Raw genomic sequence first — 12,326 nt, forward strand, 5'->3', positions numbered from 1 at the left:
GATTTTTAAGGACGACAGAAAAACGTTTGGACGTTATAGACATTTAGACAACTTTTGAAAGCCCTCTAGAACGTTTAAAAACGTTTTAAGAACGTTCAAACAGTCTTGTGACCCGTTCCAGAACCCTGTTTGATTTTTGGATTAACGAACCTTCGGAATAATGGGTTTGATTTTTGGATTAACGAACCTTCGGAATAACGAACCCTATTTCATTTTCGAATAAACGAGCCTTTGGAATAGCAAACCCTATTTTATTTTCGGACTAACCAACCTTCGGAATAACGTCACAAATGTCCGGATTAACGAACCTCTCTTGATTTTCGGGTTAACAAACCTCTATAATAGGTATAGGGAATTTGTGTGTTTCGGATATTCGTTATTCCGAAGGTTCCTAAAATTCTAAAATCAAAAACGGTAGGCCTAGGTTAATCCGAACATTTGTGGCGCTATTCCGCAGGTTCGTTATTCTGAAGGTTCGTTCATCCGAAAAAATATAGGGTTCGCTTTCCGAAGGCTCGTTTATTCGAAACTGAAATAGGGTTCGTTATTCCGGAGGTTCGCTAATCCGGAAATAAAATAGGGTTCGTTATTCCAAAGGTTCGTTGATCCGACAATGAAAAAGGGTCTGTAACGAACCTTCGGAATAACGAGCTTTGTTTTATTTTCGGATTAACGAACCTTCGGAATAACGAATCTTCGGAATAACGAACCTTCGGAATAACGAATCTTCGGAACAACGAACCTTCGGAATACTCACCTTCTGAATAACGAACCTTCTCAATAACGATCTGTAACCATAATAATGGGTGCTATCATCGTTCAATTAAACTTGTAGTTATCAGTTTCCTATGAATGCATTTTATAAAAACTCGAAAGTAGCCTCTGTGACTCTGAACTGATACTCGTTGCTCCAACTTAATGAAAAGATCTTAAATCTGGCTAATATCTGGCAAATTGATTTTCATTTGGTTATCGATTACCATTATTAAAAATAAGTGCAATTATTTTGTGCCAAATAACACATTACAAAACGATCGTTTCAAATCTCTTCTACAAATGTGTTTTAATTGAGAATCGGAGGTGGTGGGTTGGATTATTTTTCTCTCTCTCTCACATGGTAGACATAGATGGTTATGCTGATATTGATAAACTTCATACTGGTAAACTTCTATCACAGCTCTAATATCTCATCACTTTTTATGTGTACGATACTGCACGACTTCGAAACAACAAATCACTCATGGCTTCCCTTTTTTGGGTGTCGGTCGACAACAAATGGTTTATACACATTTAAAGTCATGAACCCATCTGGGAATCTGATACCAGTTAAAGCCAGGTGTTTGTTTCTATAATATATCGATCATGAAGTTTATAAAAAGTTGCGAGTATAACAAGAACTCGACTTTTGGAGCGCGCTCGGTAACCAGCTATTTTGTACGTGTGAATGCGGCTAGTGTTCTTACAAACAAAAAACAAACAAACAAACAAACAAACAAACAAACAAACAAACAAAAATCAGTGTTTTAATATTCAATCGTTTCTCTTCATCAATTCAATTAAGGGTGCTAGGCCATGTGGGCATTGGAGGGAGGGATCGAGTAGGAATATATTGCCAATCGCAATGCTTATTCAGACTGAGAATAATGATGATGATGCTGAAAACTTTGAAAGAGATTTCGTGAAGTTGTTGTTGATGGATTGATGACATGAACAAAAAAGTATTGATAGTGGTGGAAGATTTATTGCTTGTGGTGATATGTATACGATGGTAATACAAGTGATAATCGTGGTGATGATGATAAGATGATATCCAGTTGTGAAATGATAGTAATGATGTTTATGGTCGTACATGGTAATCTAATAAAAGCAATGATGGTAGTAATGATTGGTTGATATATCAAGTGGCACCGTTGTACACATTGAGACTTGAACTGGTATCAACTGGGAACTTCAACTCGTATTAACTTATAGACCAGTAGCCTTCAATTGGTATGAAATGGTACAAAATGACACTTGAACTGGTATCAACTAGTACCAGTAAGACTTCAACCGACAGAAACTGTTACCAACTGGTACAGTGATACTTGAACTGTCATTACAACTGGCCATCAGTAGACTTTTACTGGTTTCAACTGGTAAGCAGTGCAACTTCAACTGGTATAAACTCGTACCAGTATGTTTAAACTGGTATCAGCTGGTACCAGTACGTCTTCAACTGGTTTCAATTAGAATTGCTCATTTTGTTACTGGAAAGTTGGAGTTACCTTGCTGGTTTCAACTGGAACCAGTTGAAACCTGTTAAGACCAGTTAAGACCAGTTAAAACCAGTAACGACCAGTGAAAAATGCTTACTGGTTTCTACTGGTTTCTACTGGTTTTTTTTTTACCTGGGAAAGGAAACCAAAACCCAAAGAACAATATGAATTGAGTGAACGCAGCAACATTAGCAGTACACATCAGTGAAAGTTTGAGGAAAAATCGGACAATCAAAAGTTATTCGTTTTTATATTTTGGTGTTGTAATCACTTAATAAAGAGACTACTATAAAGACCATGAAGTCTTTAGTGGACAACAATGTAAAGAAAATATGAAAAGAATTCCACCAAAAAAAAAAATCAGTAAAATTACACATTCCCTCAACTTAATTGATACTGACATAATTTATGTTAAGGGTAGTAATCATTCCCCCTACTTTCTGAAAGTGGTTAATCAAATGCTCTTCCATTACTCAAGAAAAGTGAAAACATGTTTGTTTTCTTTATATTTTCTTTATGTTGTTGCCCACACATGATGTCATGCAGCCAGTGGTTCCAACATCAAAACGTTAAAAATTCATAACTTTTGCATCGATTGCCCAATTTTCCTTAAACTTTCACTGATGTTTTCTACCAATGTTGCTGCTTTCACTCAATCCACATTTCTTTTTGGGTTTTGGTTTCCTTCAATGATGGTCGTGGTGGTAGAGATTACGATGGTACGTGATGAAAAGTACTATAGGGTTGGCAATGATAAAGTGAAAATTAAAAAAAAAAAATATTGATAGAGCAATTCAAACCGTGATATTAGAGCAATTTTGTACATGTATGGACTGGGAAAATGAATAGAATTTGTTGGAAATAGCACATCTTTTGATTTTTGGCCGATCCAAAATGCCCTCAAAAGCTGATTAAATTAAACTATTTATAGAGAGATTATCGATCAAAATCGATGATTACTATAGCTCTCCCCCCCCCCCCACAGTTTCTCTTCCCTCCCCCATCTTCATCTTGGATGTTATTCCTTGAGAATGTAATCATATATCTTGATATACATGAACCTGAACTAAGGAGCCTATACTACGCCTTTCTGAATCATCGTGAAGTTGGAGGATAAACCCAAGTTAACCCAGTAGTTCATCCATGTTACCCAAGACCCAATGCCCACTTCGAATCTGATTTTGTGGGGCTTAATAAACATGATCAATGTTAATAACAATAGCAATCGCTGCAGCTGTTAGCCTAAATATATAATACTCTGATTATAATTTATTCCAAGCTTCAATTAGATTTCCAATTTACTTTTTGCAAGATATTGATGACGACGTCGAGTTTGCATGCATCCTAGAAACGAAAGTCTTGCGAGACACAGGAAAAGTGTCAGCAGACGGCGAACAAAACCACAGAAATACCACCTATAAGCTAAGGCAAAGGCGAACGCGATGCCGATGACATGTGAAGTGTAAACCACACACACACACACACACACACACACACACACACACACGCTTACACACACGCATACACATACCCATATACACACCCATATACACATAAACCCGTTGTTATGTTTCTGTTTGAAGGACGGCGTCCCATTCTCACATTGTAATCGGATTCTGTAGTTAGCAGACGACCATGCCAATGGTACTGTGTAGGCCCTATATACAGTACAAACTCAACGCCTAACTGCCCAAGTCATGCGAAGTCCACGCACATGCGTACAAAAACCAACTTGTACACTGATAGTCTTTGCTCAAGTGACACAATTGGCACTTTCGACGCGTTAGGGTTACGGAAAAAAAAATCGCGTCCCGGGCAAACATTTTTGTTCAGTGCGCTCAAAACGATTTTAAGCGGGGTGACGGTATTCGGGCCCCTGACGAGGTGCGGGCACCTGGCTATACTTAAGTTGGGGTTCTACCGAGGTAGGGCTTACTCTATATAACTGTAAAAGTCTAACCGTTAGTCTAAACAAGTCTCACAACCGTTGGCGTTAATTGTAGGCTCTACTCATTTATTCTATTCCAACTAGAACAGCATTAACGCGAAATAGGCCTACTATTACTAACGGGTTAGGCCCAACTAGTATTAGTAGGTAGTCTAGAACTCCGGTTAGGTCCCCACTCACCCTTCACCGCTATAGCTGGGGACTTCTTTCAACCTCCATAGACTTTGCACATTAGTGGAGACACACACGCAGAATGAGAGGGGACCGTTATCACGATTTAGCCCTAGAACGTAGTAGAAGCAGAACCTAGACCACTGTTAAACATCTAGGGCCTACATTGAACGGTTTTCCAGGATAAGCTATATCCTAGGGCCTAGGTCCGGTTCTCATTGCGGTATTATAGACCTAACCGTAACGTTAGGCCTACAGTGCAGTGATATGAACTCTACATGGACTACAAGCATAGCATCATGCACACAGAGATGATCACTGTAAAGTATGGAGAGGGAGACGTCTAGTCGAGTTTAGACCACGGTTAGAGATCGACGTATATAAAGCTGTGCTATAATTAACCCTATTTTAACGGGGGGGGGGGGGGTCACGCCACGATTCCGCAACGCGCAAAGATTTTGCCCCGTCATTTCATGACTTTTTTCATTGAAGTCTCCCGCATATTTTGAGACCAAATTTGCGACGTCCGGGTACACCGTTTTGAAGTTACGCAATGTTTTGCATATGCATGTCAACCTGAAAACAGCTCAAATTCATGATTTCTGTGCAAATCCTATGCAAATTGTGGTTTGTTTGTTTGTTTGTTTTTTTGTTTAATTGATATAAATTAGATTATTTCAACTTTTAACCATTGAAATTAATCAATTCTAATGTAGATAAGCTTGAAAAAGTGCCTGCAACAAATTTTGGAAAAAAACCAAACAAACAATGGAAAGCAAAAGATCGAAAAAACAGTAAAAATACATGAAAAATTAACAAAACAATAAAAAAACAAAAACTGATTTCGACTGCGCTATTTTTTAAAAAGAAAATTGTTTGGTGTGTCTTGAGGAACTCTGACACAAAAATTTAGCAATCCTTCAGTCTTTTTGTTGGAGTTATATGTAAAAATATAATTTCATGCATAAATTTGCATAATTAATTTATTCAAAAATATAAAATCAACATTTTTTCTATTGTATGACCATGTAATCTTGTAGTTGACATCCGGCTCTATTTTCAGGCAACATTTTGCAGCGATCACGCGATCGGCGGCCGAGATCTGAAGGGGGGGGGGGGGGGTCAAATTGACCCCCCCCCGTAAAAACTTGGTCTCCAATAGCCCAGTTGAAATAGGGTTAATGCAATAGACTAGAAGCGTCTAGAAACTCTACATTGCTATTGAGTCGACAGCCGAATCACTGACACTGTGTTGCCAGAAGGTGATCTCGATTAATACGGTAATAAAAAAAAAAATGGTGAAATTTGGTGATTTATATAATTGTGATGACCTATGTAGTAAAAAGGACTTTTATTTGCCACCACATTCGAGCATCCACACAGCTGGGAGAATACCATAGTGCTATTGCACTCCCACGTCATGTGTGGCAATCATCTAAGTAAGAAATACGATGCATGCACTGTTAAGTGTTAGTCCACTGTGACATCACACTTCTAGCTGAAGATCAACGTGCTCACACATCATGGAGATCGATCCCCCTTTTAGCAGACGACAACGGGTACTATATTTGAACATTGTTTTTTATGAAAGTTACAGGTGACCTTAGGCATTGAAATTTGGCAGAGATCATCTTTGGGTCTTTCTAAATATGCTGATCGATGTAGCTAAAAAGTAATTACTAGCTTTTCTATTGATGCACACTTATTATTTGTGTGGACAAAACGGAACTGCATATTGTCTTGTGGAGATGAGTTCTAAATCTATTTCTGAACATTGTGTTTTCATGCTTTCCTCCAGATAAAAAGACGTAACATGACAGTTCTTCGGGAGTGATGGTGATTTAAAGGAACTCGGTATAGGGGTCATCATTTGGAGAACGAAGACAGATTGATAGCTGTACAGTCTCTGTCACACCACGAGGGTGCAGATCACCAGATTGAAGAAGTACATGTAACAGATGTGGCCAACGACTAGCCATTGAATGCAGGGTTGACGAATGCTGGAAACACCGGGCCAACATCAGCGAAGGAGCCTCTGAGATATGGACTTCCATTGCACTAACCCTGCTGTAAGCTATTCTGTTGTTTTCCACGATGATTAATGAAGGGAGACTAATTTGAAATTGATTCACATTTATTTTACATTCTAGAGTCTCAGTAATTACAAAAGAGGCTACATTAAGAGACTGAAAGCTTTGTTGGTTTTGTTTTGTTTGAAGAAATGATTTTCAAGTATTAATTATTCTTCATGGAGCAGTTTTAGAGCTGTCCTTCTCTCTGAAAATGAAAGCCTTGAGAGGTTAGTACTCGTATTTAAGAAAAATGTGTACTTGCTGTATCGACAGAAGTGAAAACCATGTTATGGTCAGTCTTGAGTTGTGTAAGTAGAGCTGAACGTTGCTTATGGCAAATATGTATATTAAATGATTTTGCACTTCAAGTTTATAATGTAAATTGGAGGGACCTATTATCCTCATGCCATAATTTGTATGATTTGTAAAACCTCTAAATTTTACTTATTTGCCCAGGAATTCAACACACACATCACTCCAAGGGGGAGGAGATACTTCAATAGCTGATGGAAGGAGTTCTGACTGCTCCAAGGAGACACCTGCTTATCCAGATCATCGTAGCATATTTCTTGTTGATAATGGAAGCAGAAAACTGTACAGCGTAAGTTCAATTGTTTGAATACTGGTCTGGAAAACCAGTTGCCCATTGTCATGTCTTGTACTATACATTTCCATGCAATATAGCACCATTTAATTTGCCTGTTCACTTTTGTTTTTGTCTTCTCAAATATAGAGAATAACAGACTAAAATGTGCCCCCCCCCCCCCAAAAAAAAAAAAAAAAAAAATGAAGGGACCGGTAAGTATAGCGTGGTAAATGAAGTGATGGTTATAGATTTAAAAATAAAGACTGATATACTTGTATGAAACATGTAAACAGAGTGTACCTACAAGACTCCGCGCTGACTTATTTTCTTGGTAGCCCCATTGGGCCACATGTAAATGATAATAGTCCTAATACTTATGATATAATTATAATAATGATGAATAAAAAAAATGGAAATTGATTTGCCATAAAGTTCGATGGATAATCACATCTTGTATTTTTCTACTAACTGTGCACATCCACACTTAACCCATCTGTATGAAATTTTCATTTGTATTAACTGATATTTGGTGTAAGAAGCACATGAATAAATGTACTTGAAACAGCGGTACTGAATAGCAATAGAAATTAATGCCAAGAAAAAAAACATGAAAATAGTTCAGCCCCTTAAAAGATTGAAGTGAGGGTCAATTTTTTGATGTTATAAATTTGCTTCGTAGAATATGATTAACATTCTTCTTGCTTCCTTTTTAAATTCAGATACCCAAGTAGTGAGCAAAAGACGCGTTGAAGCCAAGGCAGTTACGATGCAATACCCCACTTTGTGAGACACCACACAAGGTGCACAAGGATATGTAAGTTTATACTCATAAGTTTATGTGATCTACAACTTTTTAGCCCTCTTTAGCAGAAAGCTTAAGTGACATACATGGTATATTGTATCTTATTCATCTAGCTTGCAAAAACTTGAACATTTTCAACTTTTCTCCAGAGATAGTGGACAGAATTCAACCATACTAGGAGTTGATCATCCTTGTTTAGTTAGGGGGCAAGGACCCAAAGTTGTTCAGGATATGGTCATGAGCCCCCCCCCCCCCCCCCCAAAAAAAAAGGGCCTTTACAGGGAAATTAATTGCATCTATGTCTTAATTAAATCATTGGGCAAATATACAGGCAATGTGGGGGCTTTTGGTTCATAGATGTCTAATAAATTTTGTGTGCAGATTGGTCTGATTCCATGACTTAGGTTGGATGTACGTAAACTCCAACGTAACGTAATGTAACGTAAGCTCCAACATGCCAGTTGCGCCGTTCATTTATTATAAACCTATTCTCGTTTTCTTCCATAAGAATGCCACTACATGTATTTCTACTGCTATCAGATCTTCATCAGTTATAGTCAACTCTGTGCCAAAGTGAAATTTGTTGAGACTCGAGAAAAAGCTTTGACCTACAATGCATTCTTATGTTTCAGGAGTACCTGTATGACAAGGATCTCAGGATTCATTGAGTATCGTTTGGAGACCTTGAGGAGCTATGACACCACTCATCAACTCAGGCAGAGAGAGAGTAGTTGCAGCTCCCACCAAGCCCCTGACTGAACACAATTCCAACGTTAGATTAGAAGCCCAACGAGAAGAGACAGCTACCATCGGTGTATAGGCCTACGTACATATCCTTGCTTTTTCCTCTTTTGAGATACATTAAAATTAATGCTCCTCTGAAGTTGGAACTTACATTCTTGTTGAAGAGTCAGCCTCATCAGGCTCATCTGTAGTTGAACATGAAGCTGTTACCAGGACGTACTGCAGCACTTCAACACTAAAAGTAGAACAGGGTTCGTCGATGAAAAGAGTTTGTTTTGAAACTTCAAGCTGCCCTGAAAACAACCTTATTATAGGGAAGATTTTATTTTCCCAAACAACTGGCAGTATTCACCAAATATTGTGATGACACATAACGATCCAAATTCTGTATGTTCATCCATGCTTCCTTCCATGCGTCCATCTGTTACAGTTTCAGTAACTTTTTTGAACTTCAATCATAACCAAACTTGGATAATAGGTGCACTATGGTAACTTTCCCCTTATGACACACTTTGAAGTCACATGACAGGGTCAAAGCCTCAAAAGTCAAAAAACAAGGTCATTCAGAGGTATAATTGTTAGTTTATTTTGGTTAACTGTTTCAAATTGCTCCCATTTGAAGAAGTTTTTTGTCAATTAGTGCTAGTTGATATTTAATTTGAATATTAGATGATCAAATATCAGTAACACAATAAACTGCCTTTAGTCAGAAACTGGCTTTCTGGTGAAAAAAAAAATTGATCTATTTTTAGGACAGAGACTGGTCGATCCCTGTACTGTTTTCAAAATGTGGTCTTAACAACTGCTAGTGAAGTGGGTAATGTTCATTGTGTCTATTTTAAACTCAACTGAGCCAAAGGCTTGAGTGAGCTATTGCGATCGATCGCTTTTTGTTCGTCATGTGTCGTGCATAGACTTTTACATTTTCATCTTCTTCTCAAGAACTGGTGGGCGGATATCAACCAAACTTGGTGGGGATCATTCTTAGGGGGTAGGGACCAAAAGTTGTTCATGTGGAGCATGTGGCCCAGGGGGACGGCCCCAAGGGGAAAAAGGGGGTAATCTTTTAAAATCTTCTTCTCCAGACCCAAAACAATGCAGTTAATATGTTATTTGTAGATCTATTTGTGTACCTATAAAGAACATAGTTTGTTCATGGAAAGACCCAAGTTTCGGTGGTGGGGGCCAAGGGGAAAAAACACATGTCCATCTTCTTCAAACCGGAGTCCAGATTTCAGTCAAACTTGGTTGGGATCATCCTTAGTGGGTAGGGTCCCAAGGTTGTTCATGTTGAGCATGTGGTCGAGGGGGGGGGGGGGTGGGGGGGGGGGGTGGGGGGGGGGCAAGGGAAGATGGGAGAAACTTTTGTGCTCCAGATCCAAAAGCATTATAGGCAAGATATGGTGTATGTGGATATCTTTATAGGTGAAGAATATACGTTCATGACAATGCCTCAATACCTATGATAACCTCCTTAGAGCTCGGGGGGGGGGGGGGCAGAGGATAGGGCCCCCAAGAGAGGAAAAAAAATCTTGCTCTCCAGACCCGAAAGCATTACAGTCAAGATACGTTTTAAGTAGATACCTTAAAGATAAAGAATATTCATGAAATGTTGTTCATGACAATACCTCGGAAAACCCCTTTGGACAGACTGTTTTGTGTACTAACATCGGTCTTGTACTAGTCTGATTTCATACCTTGATACCACCTTCAGAAATGCATCCTTTCTGTACAAAATGGCATGATATAAAAAGAAAGTCAAAATCTGAAAGTTTTAGAGAATTTGTTCCGTTTGTTGTATTTTTAGATCAGATTAATACATCACATGTACCTACATTTGTATTGGATGTTACATCACTGCAAGCCTCATTACATCTTATTCTTATGGACAGTAATGTGTTTGTGTGTGAAAGTTTATGAAATATACTCTGTTATAACGAAATTGTATAGGAATCCACACATTATCTCAATGAGTTACTACTATATGCCTATGTTATAATCATTTGTAAGAAAGCAACCAGAGTCAGATTTCTCTAATTAAATTCCAAAATACATGTACTGTACATTTAGTACACAATCCTTGGGAATGAATTTCTGCTTTAGTTTCAGACTTTGCCTTGCGGCTACTCCTTGACACAGATTTCGAGTTGTATAGCCACATATAATTTATAGTTCCTAATACACTGTACAATAAAACATGCGTTATGAAGCTGAAATAATGAGAAGGATGAGAAAGACTCAAATCAAGTTTGTAGCCCATATTATACCAAAATTATGAATTATAATAAATTTGCTCTCATAGTGTTAAGTTGACTTGGTCATATGATTAAAGCTTTTGTGACTTGATTTGAGATAATTATCATTGAGAAATTTATAATGCATTTGGAGTTGGATTATTATACCTGTCCTAGCTGTAAGATAAAACCAAAATCAACTGCCTAGTTCCTAGTATGGCAAAGTTATTCACATAATTAAAAAAAAATCGCTCCCATAGACTTTATGTGTACCGTTTCTCTCCCCTCTCCCCCTCACCTCCCCCGCACCTTCATGGTTTTTTTATTCTATCACTTGCCGTGTCACAATTTCATGTGCTTAATGAGCTCATATAACAATGAATCATAACATAATTTTTTTCTTTTTGGTCCACCCTTTTGGGTTGCAAGTTCACAACACATGGCCATTTACGGGTTCAATTTTATATAAATGTTGTATATAAGGAGATATGCAGTTGTAGAGCTTGACTCTTGATTTATTTCATGCTTCCCATTGTGCATTGAGTGTTTTTATGTAACCCTGTATATTCATTTGTTTATTCAATGCTGCAATTCAATTTCTTTTCAATTATGTAAGATTCATTTGTGATATTCATGATGTCTACATTAATTTGCTGCATTCGTTGGATGAATAAAATTTGAGATTTTTAACCTGATATTATTGCTTTTGTTTTAATGTATTTTCTTCACAGTTACATTATCTGCATACATGTAATTTCATTTCAGATTCATCTCCGAGACCTTGACTAGCTTTCGCTTGTCACGCATGCTGCACTAGGTTTGGTGAAAGCTAGTCAAAAGGGCCAGACCAGCAATAAGCTAGTCTAGCTGTTTGTACTAGCTCTATGTTAGTGTAACTTGACACCATCTACACTAGTTTAAAGCTAGTCGTTTTCTAGTCAAGAAGCAATGACTAGCCTTACTCAGCATAGTCCAGCATCCATTACAAGTCTCATGCTAGTCCAGCAGTCATGACTAGCATGGAAATCCAAAGCTAGTAACTTAGTTCAGCAGACATGACTAGCTTTGTGCTAGTCCAGCACTCTTTGACTATCTTTTGCCTAACTAGTCCAGCAATCACTACTAACATGATGAGTAGTTTTATGCTCATTACTAGCTTGATTTCCCTAGTCCAGCAGTGTTAACTAACATCATGACTAGCATTATGCAAGTCCAGAAGTCATTACTTGCCTTGGCTTACCAAGTCCAGTAGTCATTACTAACTTCACGGTAGTCCAATAAGCAAGTCAAGCTAGCATTACTAGAATAACACTAGTCCAGGGTGACACCATCTGGACTAGCTTCTTATTAGTCCTGCCTACCAATTTAGGTTGTGTGTGTAATATTAAGACATAACACTCGATTTCGATCGTGTTGAAGACAAATGTACTTTATTCAGACAAGAAAAAAATAGAGCAAAGAAAAAAAAATTAGTTCACACAAGAATAAAATTTGAACCGTCTTCTCTAAAGCTG

The 12,326-nt window shown here is 37.9% G+C and overlaps 1 long non-coding RNA gene across 1 annotated transcript; it reads left to right on the forward strand.

Moving 5' to 3' along the window:
• Positions 1-6,117: 6,117 nt before the first annotated feature.
• LOC139709642 (uncharacterized) lies at positions 6,118-7,793 on the forward strand. Its single transcript, XR_011709413.1, has 3 exons — positions 6,118-6,443; positions 6,903-7,047; positions 7,752-7,793. It is a non-coding gene; the product is annotated as an uncharacterized lncRNA (long non-coding RNA).
• The last annotated feature ends 4,533 nt before the right edge of the window (positions 7,794-12,326 follow it).

This window comes from Diadema antillarum, unplaced genomic scaffold (assembly GCF_040938485.1).
Source record: "Diadema antillarum isolate AM-2024a unplaced genomic scaffold, OU_Dant_1.0 seq00001455_RagTag, whole genome shotgun sequence".
Taxonomy (NCBI): Eukaryota; Metazoa; Echinodermata; class Echinoidea; order Diadematoida; family Diadematidae; genus Diadema; species Diadema antillarum.